Raw genomic sequence first — 18,339 nt, 5'->3', positions numbered from 1 at the left:
TGTCCTGGCAGGCTGGCCTGATGAGACAACACACATCATCCAAGAATACTGGCCTTTTAGAGATGAGATAAGTGCGCAAGATGGTATTTTGTACCGTGGTCAGAAAGTTATTATCCCCAAATCACTACGTCCAGAGATGCTCAAACGCATACATTCAAGCCATATAGGAGGTGACGCATGTTATCGTCAGGCTCGTGACACACTGTATTGGCCCAGTATGTAAGCAGAAATAAAAGACTTTGTGAGTAACTGTTCGACTTGCAATGAATTTGCGCACAACCAGCCGTGCTATCTCATGACATCCCCAGCAGGCCATGGCAGATTGTCAGCATGGACTTATTCAGTTATATTCAGGATCTTATAATTGTGGACCATTTTTCAGACTTTTGGGAGATTGAACTGCTTCCCGATCTATCTGCAGAGACAGTCATCAAGTGCTGCAAGGCTCAGTTTGCTCGACATGGCCAGCCAGATAATGGCCCTCAGTTCGGTGCTCTGTTTCGGTGCTCTGCTCTGGCTACTGTATACAGTCCCCCAGGGCACCATACAGACTTTATTAAAGAGTTTGGTGATTTTACATCTGAGTTAGTTCTGGCTGCAGATAAAGTTTTAATAGTTGGTGATTTTAATATCCATGTGGATAATGAAAAAGATGCATTGCGATCAGCATTTATAGACATTCTGAACTCTATTGGGGTTAGACAACAAGTTTCAGGACCTACTCATTTTCGAAATCATACTCTAGATTTAATACTGTCACATGGAATTGATGTTGATAGTGTTGAAATTATACAGCCAAGTGATGATATCTCAGATAATTATTTAGTTTTGTGCAAACTTCATATAGCTAAAATTGTAAATTCTACTTATTGTTACAAGTATGGAAGAACCATCACTTCTACCACAAAAGACTGCTTTTTAAGTTATCTTCCTGGTGTATCCAAATTCCTTAGCATATCCAAAACCTCAGAACAACTTGATGATGTAACAGAAACTATGGACTCTCTCTTTTCTAGCACTTTAAATACAGTTGCTCCTCTACGCTTAAGGAAGGTTAAGGAAACCAGTATGACACCATGGTATAATGAGCATACTCGCACCCTAAAGAGAGCAGCCCGAAAAATGGAGCGCAGCTGGAGGAAAACAAAACTAGAGGTATTTTGTATTGCTTGGCGGGAAAGTATCCTATCCTACAGAAAAGCATTAAAAACTGCTAGATCTGATTACTTTTCTTCTCTTTTAGAAGAAAACAAACATAACCCCATGTATTTATTCAATACAGTGGCTAAATTAACGAAAAAAAAAAGCCTCAAAAAAGTGTTGACATTTCCCAAAAATCACAGCAGTAATGACTTTATGAACTACTTTACTTGTAAAATCAATACTATTAGAGAATTGTAACCATTCAGCCGTCAGCTACAGTATCGCATCAGACAGTGCACTATAGACCCCCTGAGGAACAGTTCCACTCATTCTCTACTATAGGAGAGGAATAATTGTATAAACTTGTTAAATCATCTAAACCAACAACATGTATGTTAGACCCTATTTATTTATGTATTTATTTATGAACATTTATTAGAGGATAAACCCCATGAGATGAATCATCTCGTTTTCATGGGGGTCCTCAGAATAGAGCAGAACAGCAAAGCAGCAGAGTAGATGCAATCAAAAAAATTATACAATAATAATAATAATCTTAACACACTCTCTCATTCTCACCCAACATACAAACACACATACATACACACACACAAGCTCTCACTTTACCTACCCAGTGTACATATATACACACATATTGATGCAACTGTAAGTCTGAGATGCTAGAAACATAGACAAGTATTCTGAAGATGTGTTAACAAAGCAGTTCGGAACAAAGGAAAAGACGTAAGCGAGCGAATAGATGCAGGAAGGCTGTTCCAGTCACGTGGGGCTCTGACACAGAAAGCATATTTCCCAATTTCTCTCTTAACTCTAGGGACAGTAAAAAAGATCTGTTCGTTGTGACGAAGGCTATACTGTGAACTAAAAGGCACAAGATATTGTGATAAATAATATGGATATTGAAAGTAAATACTTTTAAAAATAAGCTGAAGCCAATGATATTGTCTTCTGGCTGAGCGTGCAAGCCAGGACAGCTGTTCATACATCACACAATGATGAGTCCTATAGGGGCAGCGAAGGACGAATCGGCACAGGCTGTTATATACCACATCAAGAGAATGTAGACGAGTGGCAGTAGTGTTAGCATATATAGTATCAGCATAGTCCAGAATAGGTAGCAGCAACTGAGAGACTATTCTTTTCCTAACCTGAAAGTTAAAGCAGTCTATCGATTGATATAATGCTTCAAGACGAAAGCTAAGCTTGTTATTAAGCGCATGTATATGAGCCTTGAATGAGAGATCAGTTTCTAGCCAAACACCAAGATATTTAAATTTTTCGGTTGGCTCTAGAGGAGAAGAATCCAGAAAATGCAAATTAAGATTATTTCTATCATTCTTCTGGAAAAGCATAGAGTAAGATTTTGATTTATTCAGCAGAAGTTTATTAAATGACAGCCACTGCTGTACAGAATCAAAATCATGTTGTAAAGAATAATTAATGTCAGAAATGTTTGGTTTAGAGCAGTAAATAATTGTATCATCTGCATAAAGATGAATATCACATCCTGAACAGCACAGTGGCAAGTCATTAATAAAAATTGAAAATAACAAAGGCCCAAGCGAAGAACCCTGAGGTATGCCTTTATCTACCCCTATATAATTCGACTGACTGCCCCTGAAGGACACACACTGGCGACGGTGATGAAAATATGAGTTAAACCATAACAGAGATGAACGGGAAAGGCCAATTGAATATAATTTATCCAGGAGCAGATAATGATCTACTCAAAGTCAAATGCTTTTGTGAGATCTAAAAAGATGGCACCAGTACACATATTATTATCAAAACTAGAAAAAATATCATTCGTAAATTTCAAGAGAGCAGTGGTAGTTGAGAAGTGTTTCCTGAAACCTGACTGGCATTGAGATAGTAAGTTGTTATGAGAGAGATAATTAGATGATTGATCGAAGACAATTTTCTCATAAATTTTCACAATACTATTAATTATTGAGATCGGTCTGTAATTGTTCATATTTTGAATGTCACCTCCTTTATGCAATGGAATGACTTTGGTACACTTCCATGCCAAAGGCACTTCATGGGTTAGAAATGACAAATTAAAGAGCGTAGCCAATGGAGAGGATAAGACATATGAAGAAAATTTTATAAACTTACCCTCAATGCCATCAGGGCCAGGTCCACTACTAGAAGATAGCGTGCTAATGGCCAGCTGGACATCAGCTGAGCTAGCTTGTCGAAATGTGAAAGATCTATGGAAAGGCTGAGAATTTACAGTCGGCTCAGGAAGAAAGGTAGATGACTGTACCTGCGGAGGTTGGGAGAAATGCAAACTAAATGCGTTGGAGATCGCTGCTGGATCATTAACAATTTCATTGTTGATTGTCATGTTGCTCATTGTACTATTAGACTTACCAAGTAGTGTTTTCATTTTTTTCCAAAATTGTTTAGGATTACTGAAGTCATTTGACAAGCTATTTCTGTAGTAATTGGCTTTCGCATTTCTTGTTTGGGTGGTGCACATATTTCATAGCCGTTTATATTCCTCCCAATCACCAGGAAGTTTAGTATATTTATGTTTATTCCACGCCCTGTCCCTCTGCTTAAACAGACTGATAAGGTCCCCATTTACCCAAGGTAGATGATGACCTTTGACCTTAATAGTTGTCCATGGGGCATTCTTATAAATAACTTGCACAAATTCTGTATAAAAGAAATTCCAAGCAGCTTCCACGTCGGGAATAAGGCTAAGTCTATTCCAATTTATCGTACTCACATCATTTATAAATAAATCACTGTTAAATGATTTCATGTCACGGATCCTAATATATTTCGGAGGAAGATGGGGAGTTGAAATTTTCCAAGTGCAATATATGATAGAATGGTCGCTGAAACAATCCGAGAGAACACCAGATTTGATTATTCTGTTGGGGTGAGTGACTAATATCCAGTCCAAAAGAGATTTACAACTTGGACTGATTCTTGTAGGCTCTTTAATAACCTGTGTAAAATTTGAACCATTGAACAGGTTACGTTCCGTGAGAGTACAAGGATCTGTCCAGTTTAAATTAAAGTCCCCCAACAGCACAATTTCTGATGAGTCACCAAACGATGAAACAGAGGCTAGGATGTTTCGAACAGACTCTAACTTTGGCGATGTTGGTGGGCGATATATATTACCAATTATTAATTGTTTATTTTCATGAAGAATAACCTTGACAAAGATACCTTCAAAAAGCTCAGGCTCAACTTTAGGAGTAATTAATTGTGATTTCAGATTTGATGAAATGTAAGTGGCGACCCCACCTCCCCTGGTTCCTCTATCTAACCTATATATGATGTAGTTGTCCAGTTTAACATTGTAGTCTGCTGTATTTTCGTTTAGCCATGTTGCAGATAATGTTATACTATTGGGTTTATTATAAACAAGCCATGCCCTTAGTTGATCAATTTTAGGAACTAAACTGCGAATGTTTAGATGAATTACATGAAGACCTTTACTCATTGATTACAGTTTGAAAAGTAAAATGATACCGGTAAGTAATTGGGGTAAGGCAAATATGAGAGCAAACACACACACACACACACACACACACACAATCTTGCATTGAAACAAAAACTTCAATAAATCAAATAACTATCCTTTGCTCTCTCCCCTAAAGATTACACTACTGAGCTTAATCAATCAATCAGCTTTATTATATTTTTGCTAAATAAATAAAAGAGATCAGCAACAAATACGAGTTAAATCTCAGTGTGATAGAACAACAAAACAGCATACTATTACCAACTAAAAATTGGCAAGCCTCCAAGCCGTAAAAAGGCAGATAATTAAACTAATAATAATAATAATAATTAAATCAAAATCAGGTCACACCGTCACACACGTTACGTATAACCTTGAATGGAATTACATCAAGCACTGATCGGCTCGTCAAACCGTGCACGGAAGTAAACAAAACTACTGACTACTAGCATGACAACAGTCAAGGCAAAAGTGAAGTCTCATCATCTTCCGAATTCCTAGAGTCAAAGGAGTCGATAAACTTGGACGCCTCACTTGGCTCAGTAAACAAGTTTTGGTCGAATCCTCTTGTCAACTTAATGGTGGCTGGATATAACAGGAAAGCTTGAAAACCCAAGGTGCGAGCCCTGTTCATTATAGAGAAGCACGGACGTCTGAGGCGAGCGGTGGCATCACTATAATCGGCAGTAAAGCGAATTGTTTTGCCGCCTATTGTCACCGGAGACTTCCTTGCGAATCCCAGGATCCGATCTCTGTCGATGAAACGAAGACAGTGCAGGATCATGGTCCGTGGAGGAGCAGGAGCTTTGTGCGGGGGACCTACACGATGTGCTCGCGTGAGCTCCGGAGGGCTGCTGACCAATTCAGGGAACCATTTAAGAAGGTTACACACCAGGTAAGCCAAGGCCTGATATTCTTCCACTCCTTCTTTCAAGTTTATGATTCGGAGATTATTCCTCCTACTCTGGTCTTCCATCAAGGCAAGTTTTTGCTGAAGTTTCTCCATGATGTCGTTATGTTCAGTCGTAACTTTCTCTACTCGCTTCATACGTGTCTGTAAAGAAGTCGTAATCTTACGCTGGGAATCCAAGTCTTTGGAATGTTGATCAAGTGTCACTTTGATAGAGTCAAGCTGACTTTCCAAACGTTCAAAGCGATCTCTGGCATTTTTGTCAGCTACAGCAAAAAACCTTTCCAGAGTTTCTTCCAGAGACGCCATAGACAGTCCTCCGCATGAGGTATTGTCAGTGATTTCAGCCTGTACATTCGCCGACTCCTTTGGGTTTCCCCTTTTCCCAGGCATAATGAAGTCAACAGAAAATTTCGAAAAACCAAAAGTTAGGTTAAGCACTTGGAGATTTTTGGTTAGCTGTTTTAGCAATTTAGGCAGGGAGAGCTGTGAGCAACTGTGCCTCTACTCCGCCATCTTCATTTAATGTGGGTTAATATATATCATCTAAGCTCCTAAAAGTGGTGCTTCCAGAAGTCATAGATCCTCTTCTGACTATTATTAATTCCTCATTGTCATTAGGATATGTCCCCAAACTTTCAAACTGGCTGTTATTAAGCCTCTCATCAAAAAACCACAACTTGACCCCAGAGAACTAGTTAATTATAGACCAATCTCGAATCTCCCTTTTCTGTTCAAGATACTAGAAAAGGTGGTTTCCTCACAATTATATTCCTTCTTAGAGAAAAATGGTATATGTGAGGATTTCCAGTCAGGATTTAGACGGTATCATAGTACTGAGATTGCTCTCCTTAGAGTTACAAATTACCTGCTCTTATCATCTGATCGTGGTTGTATCTCTCTATTAGTTTTATTGGTTCTTAGTGCTGCGTTTGACACAATTGACCACAACATTCTTTTGCATAGACTTGAACACTTTGTTGGCATTAATGGAAGTGCATTAGCATGGTTTAAATCGTACTTATATGACCGCCATCAATTCGTAGCAGTGAATGAAGATGTATCATATCAATCACAAGGGCAGTATGGAGTACCTCAAGGCTCAGTACTAGGACCGCTACTCTTCTCGCTTTATATGTTACCCTTGGGAGATATCATCAGGAAACATGGTGTTAGCTTTCACTGTTATGCTGATGATACTCAGCTCTATATTTCTTCATGGCCCGGTGAAACACACCAATTTGAAAAACTAATGGAATGCATAGTCGATATAAAAAACTGGATGACGAGTAATTTCTTACTGCTAAATTCTGAAAAAAACAGAGGTGTTAATTATAGGACCTAAAAACTCTGCATGTAATAACCTAGAACACTGTCTAAGACTTGATGGCTGCTCCGTCAATTCTTCGTCATCAGTTAGGAACCTAGGTGTGCTATTTGATCGCAATCTTTCCTTAGAAAGCCACATTTCTAGCATTTGTAAAACTGCATTTTTCCATCTCAAAAATATATCTAAATTATGGCCTATGCTCTCAATGTCAAATGCAAAAATGTTAATCCATGCATTTATGACCTCAAGGTTAGATTATTGTAATGCTTTATTGGGTGGTTGTTCTGCACGCTTAGTAAACAAACTACAGCTAGTCCAAAATGCAGCAGCAAGAGTTCTTACTAGAACCAGGAAGTATGAACATATTAGCCCGGTCCTGTCAACGGTGCACTGGCTCCCTATCAAACATCGCATAGATTTTAAAATATTGCTTATTACTTATAAAGCCCTGAATGGTTTATCACCTCAGTATTTGAATCAGCTCCTTTTACATTATAATCCTCTATGTCCGCTACGTTCTCAAAACTCAGGCAATTTGATAATACCTAGAATATCAAAATCAACTGCGGGCGGCAGATCCTTTTCCTATTTGGTGCCTAAACTCTTGAATAATCTATCTAACATTGTTCGGGAGGCAGACACACTCTTGCAGTTTAAATCTAGATTAACCCTTATGCGTTGTTGGGGACGTTTTCGTCCACTAGGGGGTAAAGTTGAATCTTATTTTGGCCACAACTTTCTCTGTGTTTGAGCTAATGGAATGATTTTTGGTGACAAATCTTATTTTGACCCATATTTAAGGAAAATGCTTTGAAATTTTTCAAAAACTCAACGGTACACTGTGGGCAAATTCACTACCCTTTCGGTATGTTCGGGATGAATACATCCACTAAATTAAACTGCTTTAAAAATGTATCAGATAAATATTTTTTTCAATTTTTTTTTTTTGCATAAATCTATTAATAAACCTCAGTCCTGATCAAAACTACCAAATGTTTAAAAAAAAAGCCAAGATTTTAACTCTTTAATTACCAAGTTAATAAATGATGTCACTGATTTGGGGGAAAAACACACAAAATTACATATTTTCAATATAAAAAGTGATTGTGGACTGGATACTTTTTTACCTTTTATCACAGTCTTGGGCATGTCATGTTCCCTTTTGGGAAGAGGTAAATTTTTTTATTTTTACAGTTGATCACTAGGTGGGACCATTAACCCTTTAGATAGGCCTGTGCAAAAAAGGCTTAGTTTCTGGCTTGTATATGGAGTTATATGGAGTATAACAGCAAATTATAGTGTTTGTGTGTGTGTGAGATTCTTGATTGTTGGTGGTTTTCCCTGTTGGGAAGAGGTAACATTTGTTATGTTTTACAGTTGATCACTAGGTGGGACCATTAACCCTTTAGATAGGCCTGTGCCAAAAAAAGGCTTAGTTTCTGGCTTGTATATGGAGTTATATGGAGTATAATAGCAAATTATAGTGTGTGTGTGTTTGTGTGTGTGTGTGTGTGTGTGTGAGAGAGAGAGAGAGAGAGAGAGAGAGAAAGAGAGGGTGTGAGAGAGACCTTGGTGCACTTACCTTGATGTACAGTATCTGAAAAAATCCAAATATGCACCTCATGCTCTCAGAACTACATGGAGTAAACAATAAAAAAAGAAGTGTGTTTATGCACCTGCTTCCTTTTGATGGTGAAAAGTACAGATGGTCTATATGTGAAATGCTCGTCTTTTCTTGATGGTAAAGCCAGTTTAAAACCTTAAAATCCCGTAAAAAAAAATCTACTTTGCATCAAATTTATGAACATAATGTATTATGAACCAAAATGCAATACCATCTTCAAATAAGCTGCAGCTCGCTGGAGGGGTCAAGCCACATAATAATTTCTAAAACTTTGGTACAAGTCAAGCCCTTTCTCGTGTTGCTTGCTGCTCTTCTCACCATTAAAAGACCAGCACGATGGCATGCAAGTGTTTAAATCCATGTACTTTTGTTTAGTCTATTCCCTTGTTAAGTCTGACGTCACGTAGCAGCGCTTCCGTGTCCAAACGCTCTATCAGTTACCACGAGAAAACAACAAAAGGTGCTAATATAAACTCACAATGTGATAGAATACTAGCAAAAAAGTTATAATATTGACCTTTAACTCCATACCGAAGTCCCAGAAAGCCAGACAATGAAAATATAAATATAAAAAAAATATATAAAAATTATTTGTGTTTGGGACGATGTGAGCACGGAGACTGTAGTGTATACCGTAAGTTTGAAAGCGTTTAGCTTACATTATCAATATGAATAAACAGTGCTCATAAACGGCTGCTGAGGTCATATTCTCAAGTGAAGCGAGTTGAGGCCTGGACCCGGAGACAGCGCTTCTTACGTCATCACTTAACAACCGAATACTTTCATCACCATTAAAAGGCAGCAGGTGCATAAATACACTTTTGTTTACTCCATGTAGTTCTGAGAGCTGAAATGTACATTGTGATTTTCTGAAATACATCAAGGTTAGTGCGCAAAGGTCTCTCTCACACACCATCTCTCTCTCTTTCTCACACACACACACATACACACACAATATAATATACTGTTATACTCCATATAGCTTCATATACAAGTCAGAAACTAAGCTTTTTTTGCACAGGCCTATCTAAAGGGTTAATGGTCCCACCTAGTGATCAACTGTAAAAATAACAAATTTTACTTCTTCCCAAAAGGGAAAACCACAAACAATCAAGAATACATGATTATATGGTGTCATGGCTTTGCAATCAAAAAAATGTAGTTATAATGGAAGTCAATGGGGCAAAAACAGCCACCAACAACAAATTAGGGAGAAAAAATTTAAATCTAATGCTGCACAAAAACTAAAAATGCATCAAAGCCAATGTTGCTACTAATCTTTGACATGCCCAAGACTGTTATAAAAAGTAAAAAAAAAATCCAGCCACAATTACTTTTATATTGAAAGTAAGTAATTTTGTGTGTGTTTTTCCCCCCAAATCAGTGACATCATTTATGAACTTGGCAATTAAAGAGTTAAAATATTGGATTTTTTAAAAACATTTGGTAGTTTTGATCAGGACTGAAGTTGATTAACAGATTTATGCAAAAAAATAAATGAAAAAAATATGAATCTGATACATTTTTACAGCAGTTTAATTGAGTGGATGTTTTCATCCCGAACATACCGAAAGGGTAGTGAATTTGAACAATCCACAATGTTTAAAGACCCATCTCTTTAACTTAGCTTACACATAACATCCAAATCCGTTAAAGGATTTTTTAGGCTGCATTAATTAGGTAAACCGGAACTGGGAACACTTCCCATACCACCCGATGTACTTGCTACATCATTAGAAGAATGACATCTACGCTAATATTAGTCTTTTTCTCTCTTATTCCGAGGTCACCGTAGCCACCAGATCCAGTCTGTATCCAGTCTGTATCCAGATCAGAGGGTCACTGCAGTCACCCGGATCCAGTACATATCCAGACCAGATGGTGGATCAGCACCTAGAAAGGACCTCTACATCCCTGAAAGACAGCGGAGACCAGGACAACTAGAGCCCCAGATACAGATCCCCTGTCTCAGATGACCACCAGAACAAGACCACAGGAAACAGAAGATTCTTCTGCACAATCTGACTTTGCTGCAGCCAGGAATTGAACTACTGGTTTTGTCTGGTCAGAGGAGAACTGGCCCCCCAACTGAGCCTGGTTTCTTTCTCCATTCTGTCACCGATGGAGTTTTGGTTCCTTGCCGCTGTCACCTTTGCTTGTTTAAAGCGCTATATAAATAAAGGTGACTTGACTTGACTTGACTTGACTCTGTTTAGCGCTTCGCCTCCAGCTGGGAATTTCAGCATGTCACTTCTTCAGCAAGACATCCTAAATCAAATGGAAAGGCTGAGTCAGCCGTCAAGATTGCAAAAAAATCTTCTGCGCAAAGCCATGCATGACAGAACTGACCCTTGGAAAGCAAAACTTAATTGGAGAAACACCCCAACTGTAAATATGGACAGTAACCCTGCACAAAGGTTGATGTCTTGGAGACTGAAAATGTCTCTTCCAGTAACAAACAAGCTTCTGGAGCCATCTGTGGTTACTGAGGTTGTTGAGAAGCTTCAACACCGAAAGCAGCTGGCAAAATCCTATTATGACAGGTCACAGCTCATGATCTGTCAGAACTGAACATTGGTGAGACTATCCGTATGAAGCCCCTTCCCAAGGAAAACCCTGCACTCTGGAAGGTCGGCACCTGTCTTCAGAAAGTAGCACCACGACCTTATCTTGTTAATGTGGATGGATCCATATATAGACGAAACAGAGTGCACTTAAGAGTGGCAGAGTCAACCGCCACACAAGCATTGGACACAAGTGAACCGAGATGCCTCTTATGCCGGAGAGGAGTGTTGCAGGAGCCATTGCTGATTTGCCTCTTGTGAAGCCCTTGCCACAGGCTTCACCTGGTCTTGTCAAACCCTCACCATCAGATGGACACACGTATACTAGGGCTGGATGATTGTCCAAGCCACTGAAAGGCTGGATTTGTAATATGTTAGAAATGTTACCATGGAAGTTTACTTAAAGCAAAGTAGGGCAGTTAAAAAAAATAAAATAATAATAATAATAATAATAATTATTATTATTATTATTATTATCTGCCTACTGGTATTTTGTTTTTATTTAGTGTAAAAAGGGGTTTCCTTTTGTTCCTATTTGTAAAGGGGGATGTTACAGGTTGTTATTGATCATGCGATTGACAGTTGATTGCTCATGCCTTGATGTTGTATGGATGCTTTGTTGGGAATAGAGTGACTGAGTTACACTCTCGTGTCTGCCTTTTATTTTATGCTTATCCAAACACATAAACACTCCCCTCAGGCAGACGATATAGATCTCTGTGCACTAGAACATTTAGTCATAAAAACATTTTTCCCCCATGCCATCTTCAGCTTAAACAGTTAACATATGAATCATTACCTGTGTTCTGTAATACATTTCCGTAAATCATTCTACATCCACGGCTCCACGCGATCAGCGGCAGCTCAGTCCTCATGTTTCCGCTGGCTTTGATGTCTCTTTAGTGGTTAAACATAAAATATAATTCATTTTGGATAAATCTAACAGGTAATCTTTGGTCTGTATTCAATTTATCTATATGTTAAAATGAAAATAAAAAGAGACAATTGCTATAATATTTCATTTCATTGTAATGGCTGTATATATACACATTTCCCTGAACTAAGTTCATTTCTGCTGCTATTATTATGTTTAAATGAATAACTAAAGGAGGCAGAGGTGATTGATATCCTTTTTTGTTTTATTGTAAGTATACAGTAAGGAAAATTGCAGTAGTCAAGTTGAGCTGACTGGTGTTATAAAGTATGCTGCTGTTTGTAGAATTACCGGATTAAATGAACGCGGACATCACACTCCTGAATCGAATGTGCAAAGTCTGAACTACTGAGGGTGCAAGTCCAAAATGTGCGTACCTTGTATTGAGAAATGCACGCAGACCTACATCGCCAGACTATTTGCCTAATCTTCCCGGTTCTTTAGACCGCTGTGGAAACGCAGAAAGCAACAGGTCTGGGGAGGAAAAAGTTCCTGGGGAAAAAAGTTTCTGGTACACTTGTTCCGGGTAATTTCGGTGGAAATGCGGCAATACTAGCACAAGCAAACTGGGTCACACTATACAGACAAACTTTGACTCTTTGTATGGGAAAAACACAAAAGAAGCAGTTAAAGGTGTTGTTGTCTGGATACACCACAGGGGGCCCTCACAAGAGAACTGCAAGAGAACTGCAAGGTAATCTGAAAAGTTTTTTTTGGCAGCACTGCATTTGTTCCAGTTTGCAAGGGATATATTTAACTAAAATTATATATATATATATATATATATATATATATATATATATATATATATATATATATATATATATACACACACACACACACATATATATATATATATATATATTTGCCATCAAAATGATTGCTAAAACATGAATGAGTCACTGTGGTGCTGTCTTAAAGTGAATATATGGGAATTGCTTGGTATTGGCCTACTGTAGTAATGTCTTGCATTGTCCATATACCAAGTAATCATGGCAATTTTATTGATATTATAAGTATTTACAAGGTAAGCTGAGTGAGCCTCTGTGGGTACTGGATATTATGTTTACACGAAAATATAGGAATTCAAATGGATTTACAAATGGCTTTCCAACTAGCTTTATAAAGACTGTTATATTCAGATTTTGATGGCATGGGCTGAATCAATGACACTCCCCATTTGAGGTTTTAGGGATCCATATAACAGTAAATATATATATATTTGTTTTTGTCTCAATAGCCAAATACTTAAGCTTAATGTAGTACTATGCACTTTTTAGAAACGGTCCGTTAACTTTACCATAAATGCTAGTTAGCTATATTACCAGCCTGTCAGATTTCTTACTGACTAATTAATTACAAAACAAAAATTAAATTTATTTTTGCATGGTCGACATTGTGTGGCAAAAGGTGTAGTGTAAAAATATTATAGTATATAAAAAGTGTTCAATGTTTCCAAAGTTGTAAATACAGCTTATAATAACTTAATTATATATAATAAAGAAGATAAACCAGCATGCTTTTAGAACACACACATTCAGTCCTCTGAAAACACTAACATGTTTCTGTAATTTATTTTTCCTGTAGGGCCCCTTATGTTAAAGAATCTTTATTAACATAACGTATAAAAATATAATTTTATGCATACATTTTATCATGCATTAAAGTGCATATTTGAATTCTAAAATTACTGCACTCATTTCTTTGTTGCTCACCATCTGTTTGGTATGTATGCACGCATGCAAGCTACTGTTCAGTTTGGTTATCCACAATATTTTAAATGTAAGAGTAGTGCAGCTATTTGTAACTTGATTGTGCAAGGCTTCCTTTCATTCCCTACCAGTTATTTTACCTGTACAATACTGTTTGTTATGTTCGATATTGCACAGTAGTATTTATTATCTGGTATTTGTGATACTGCACTTTGTCATGTAAGTATTTACAGTACTTTGCAGCTAGTGAATCAGAAGTCTCAAACATTCAAAGAAAAGAACTTCCACATTTCAAAATAAGGCGGATGATCAGTTATTCCAAACAAAAGAAAACATCTCTCTTTCTTTCGTAACTTGTGCTTTATACCAGTCCAGTCAAGAAAATCGGTGTTAGAACAAACAAGTCCAGTGCTGGTTGGAAAATTCAAAGAAGAGATTAAGTGGTTTATTTTGCATTAGTTGGTAGCAGGAGAGAGTCTGAAAGTGTACGTCTTGCAAGAAATACATGAGGGTTGTAATCATAATTTAGACCAGCTTGAATTTTAATCTTGATCCATTGTATGATCCATTCATCTAGCTCTGGCCAGTCGAAGGATATCAAACATACTGGTGCATATTTATTTCTTCTTCTTTTTTTCTTTTTCTTTTTTTTTCAGAAAACTGAAAAGTTCTGGCAGTGTATTCTAAAGTATCATGTTCAGTGTTTCTTCTGTCACCATAGCAGTGTTATGTTTAGTGTTTTAAAGTCTGTTCAGATTGTAAAAGTTGTGTAGTGTATTCCAGCCTTCAAGCATTTCTTTTAAAGCTTGTTAACAATTATAGGCACAGCATCATCTGAAAGGTAACTGATGATAACGACAGGTGCATTCTGTTCATTCAGAGCCTCCCAGGGTAATAATGTTGAGCAGCAAGCCACTAAAGGATGATTATATCCTAAAAAATTAAATAAAAAATATTCATTCATGTGTCCACATTTTAAGGCAGGGTAGGTGATTTGGTTCAAAAAAATTTTTTTTTGATATGCTTGTTGAAAGTCTCTTTACATCCTGATATAGCAATCACTAAGTAATGTGTTCTAAATCTATTTATATCTATTTATATCATTTGTGAAAGGCATAAGACCATAATATGTTCACCCAATCATATCCCTCTGTCTGATTGCTATAATAGGCTGTCGTACTTGCTTGTCAACGTATGTATTTGCAGACCTCCCCATATCCTTTTTGCTCAGAAAAGATGTCAGCAACCCATTCCATTACGCTATTGCACACCGAGCAAGAATGAAAGGTGTTATTATTGTAATATTATGCACTTTGTACTGTAATGTTTTCTCACCAGTGAAAGAGACATGAGGTAATCTGACAGTGCTGCATTCAACCATCCAACGATGCTGTGTCTCATCATGTCGCTGTTTAGTCTTTGGTCAGCCTGTGCACTTTCATGTGTTTTGGAGGAGGTGTGGCTTTGGAAAGTGATATTATGCTGGGAGGATGGGATCTTACTTTCAAAGCTAGCTTGCTAGCCTCTCCGAAATTGCCTATCCTACCTTTAACTTACCAGTGGTGAACAGCACTCTGGTCAGATGTTAAAGTGACCATTGACCGCTGACACACAAAAACAGCAACAACAAAAAGTTTCTTCTAGGGTGGCTGAACCTTCTGCAAGCCTAAAACGCGAAGAAAAGAAACTGAATAAATGCTCTTAAAATAAAAGAATGACAATATACACCATTCTTGCACATATTCAAACACACAAGTGGTTTTGCATATTAACCACTTTTATTGTTAGGTCTGTGAAAAGCATTCATCAACATTCGCCTGCAAACGAAGAACATGCTAAAAAATAAATCTTTTTTTTTTTTTTTTTTGTTCCAAAGCAGAGACTTCAGCAAGGAACAGGCTCTTATGCCTTTACAGCTGCATGGGCTAATTTGGCAGAAACCTGACTTATAGCAGTTGCCTCCTCTGCTCCTAAGCAGATATTCTTTAATTGTGGTTAAATGAGACTTGACACCAAAATTGTGGAAGCAAGCATAATTTCTAATGAAGCAGAGAGGGAAGAGGAGACCACCCCCCCCCCCCCCCCCCCCAAAAAAAAAAAAAAAAAAAATCAAGATGGATTTAGATTCTTTTGCAGAATTGTTGAATTAAATGCTGATGTGATTTGGTGTGGTCATGTAATATGGAGATTATGAAATTATGTCTTATTATCTGCAATGCAAGTTAATGACTGTGAGAATATGTAGAAAATAAACGGCAAGAGCCTAAAAGCACATAACAGTAACAGTGTTCTTCACATTACTTAACCTTTTAAAGTCCGAGATGAAATAAGACAGAAAACCTTTTTTTTTTTTTGCTTGCAGTGGAATAGTTTATAGAACCTCTACATCAAATATTAAACTAGACAAAATATCCAATTTTATGAAGTTGCTGATATGTATATGGCGAGATTAGATCCAAAGATGAGAATCTGACTGTAATGTAAATCAATGAGATATTTATTAAAGTATAACAGTCCACTTAAATAAAATGCTATAAATATCAGTTGTCACTTGTCACTCTACATCTTTCAACAAGAAGTAAGTAATGATGTTTGCTTAATTTTATTATTAAACATTTTTATTGTGGGGGCAAAACATTTAATGTAATGCAATGCAGATTGTGTACAAAAGGTGTTTCAGTCATTTAGTGAGGTCTAATTTTTAAAAATTATTATTATTATTTTATGCTTTACTTTAGCTCTTATATTTAGAGCTGGAGGTTCTTGAAAGGGGGTGAATTTAGAGATTTCAGAGCGACTCCTTGGAGAGAGTTTTTGACCATCAAAACCCATGTTCTATGAGAAATTCACTGCCTTCAACAATACATTTAAAGACAATTACTGTCTAACGTTAAATTCCCTACTGTGAGTGGAAATATAATACAGATTATTGTGTATACATGCAAACACAGCAGATTTTCTCTCTCTCTCTCTTCTGCATACCTGTTGGTTGCCCTCTCTCCAAATATTTACATTTTTTGTAAAATTATTTTGTAGCATCTCAGGTGAACATAACATGGACATGACTGACTATATGATAGTCTAATGATCTGCTTTAAGCGGACAACTATTTTTTCAAATAACAAACAACTAGTTTGTGAAGTTTCTTAATAGAAGGGCTACAACAGAAATTTACAGAAACCTGTGCTTATCTCAGCAGGCCAACATAACAAATATTATTTATTTATCATTCAACAGTCACTTGTCTCAATCTGATATAAATAAGGTGCAATGGTGTCTTCCCATCACTCTGTGCTGAAAATCATGACAGAGGTGACAGTTGGCCGTGCTGTAAGGTGAATAAACCGATGCTTTGCTGAATAACTAAATATAAAACTGGGTTGATGCATGATTTAAATAAAAACATAATAAATTTATGCAAGAGTTAAAAAATTCTCCATGTTCTCTCTGCCTGCAGTAATTGAAGTTTTTAAATGTGTGTCAGTCTCCACATTGGTCATGGTACATGCTGGGTTATGGCCAATTAGTTATGAGAATCACCTAATTGTCCAGGGAACATTGAATCCACGCTTTCGAATGAGTGGCAGATAATTTAAATACCCCCTGGAGCCTTTCTAATGGGAGTGGTCACATCAAGAACAAAGTCTTCAATCATATAAATGCTTGGTTTCTTCTCAGAGGATAACTTTACATGCATATAATTTCCTTCTTTTGCTGAACACACCAAGATGAAGGTAAAATTTACAGATTTTATGATAAAAATAATCAAAGCTTTCATAATATTGGAATGTTCAGCATGCTGAGTGCTGTATATGTGCTGTCTGCTCCTTTCAAGTTTTATAGAGATAGTTCACCCAAAATAAACTTTTGTTGTTCTTTACTTAACCTCATGTCATTCTTAATATGGAATGCTGCTATTTTAAGAGTGGAATGCAAATGGAGAAAAAATCTTTACATGATATTACTCTTTTCACACTACGTTTATGAGCATTTATTTATCTTATTTATTTATTTATTTATTTGGAGCTTGCATTCTATGACCATTTTGAACTGTCATTGTGAAGATTCTTAAAGAGATAGGATACAGGTTTGGAAAACATGGAGGTAAGTACATAAAGAAAGAAATTAAATTTTTGGGTGAAATATTCCTTAACCATTATAATTAGTAACATATTTTACAAAACTGAAAGAAGAAGAAGAAGAAGAAGAAGTAGAAGAAGAAGAAGAAGAAGAAGAAGAAGAAGAAGAAAGAATCTAAATTGATTGCTTGATTGATTTTATGATCAAAATGTAAGACCCTTCGGAGATATGAAGGATGCAATACTACTCTAGATACTCAAGATTAACATGAGATTGGCAGAAACCAGGGGTGGACTAGGACCAAAAAGTGGCCCTGGACTTTATGGCCCACAGCAGCCCACCACATCATAATGTTTTGATGTCATTTATTAATTTTAAAAAAATATATTTACGTAAACAGTTTGGGGATTTTGACCATTAGGTTAACTGATCCTCCGTTGAAACAATAAACAAACCAAAAAAAACGTCTCTGGTTACGAATGTAACCATGGTTCCCTGAGAGGGAACGAGACACTGCGTCCTCTGAGGGAACAC

Source organism: Carassius carassius, chromosome 39 (genome assembly GCF_963082965.1).
Source record: "Carassius carassius chromosome 39, fCarCar2.1, whole genome shotgun sequence".
In the NCBI taxonomy this organism is placed as follows: domain Eukaryota; kingdom Metazoa; phylum Chordata; class Actinopteri; order Cypriniformes; family Cyprinidae; genus Carassius; species Carassius carassius.
This window is presented reverse-complemented; position numbering follows the sequence as displayed.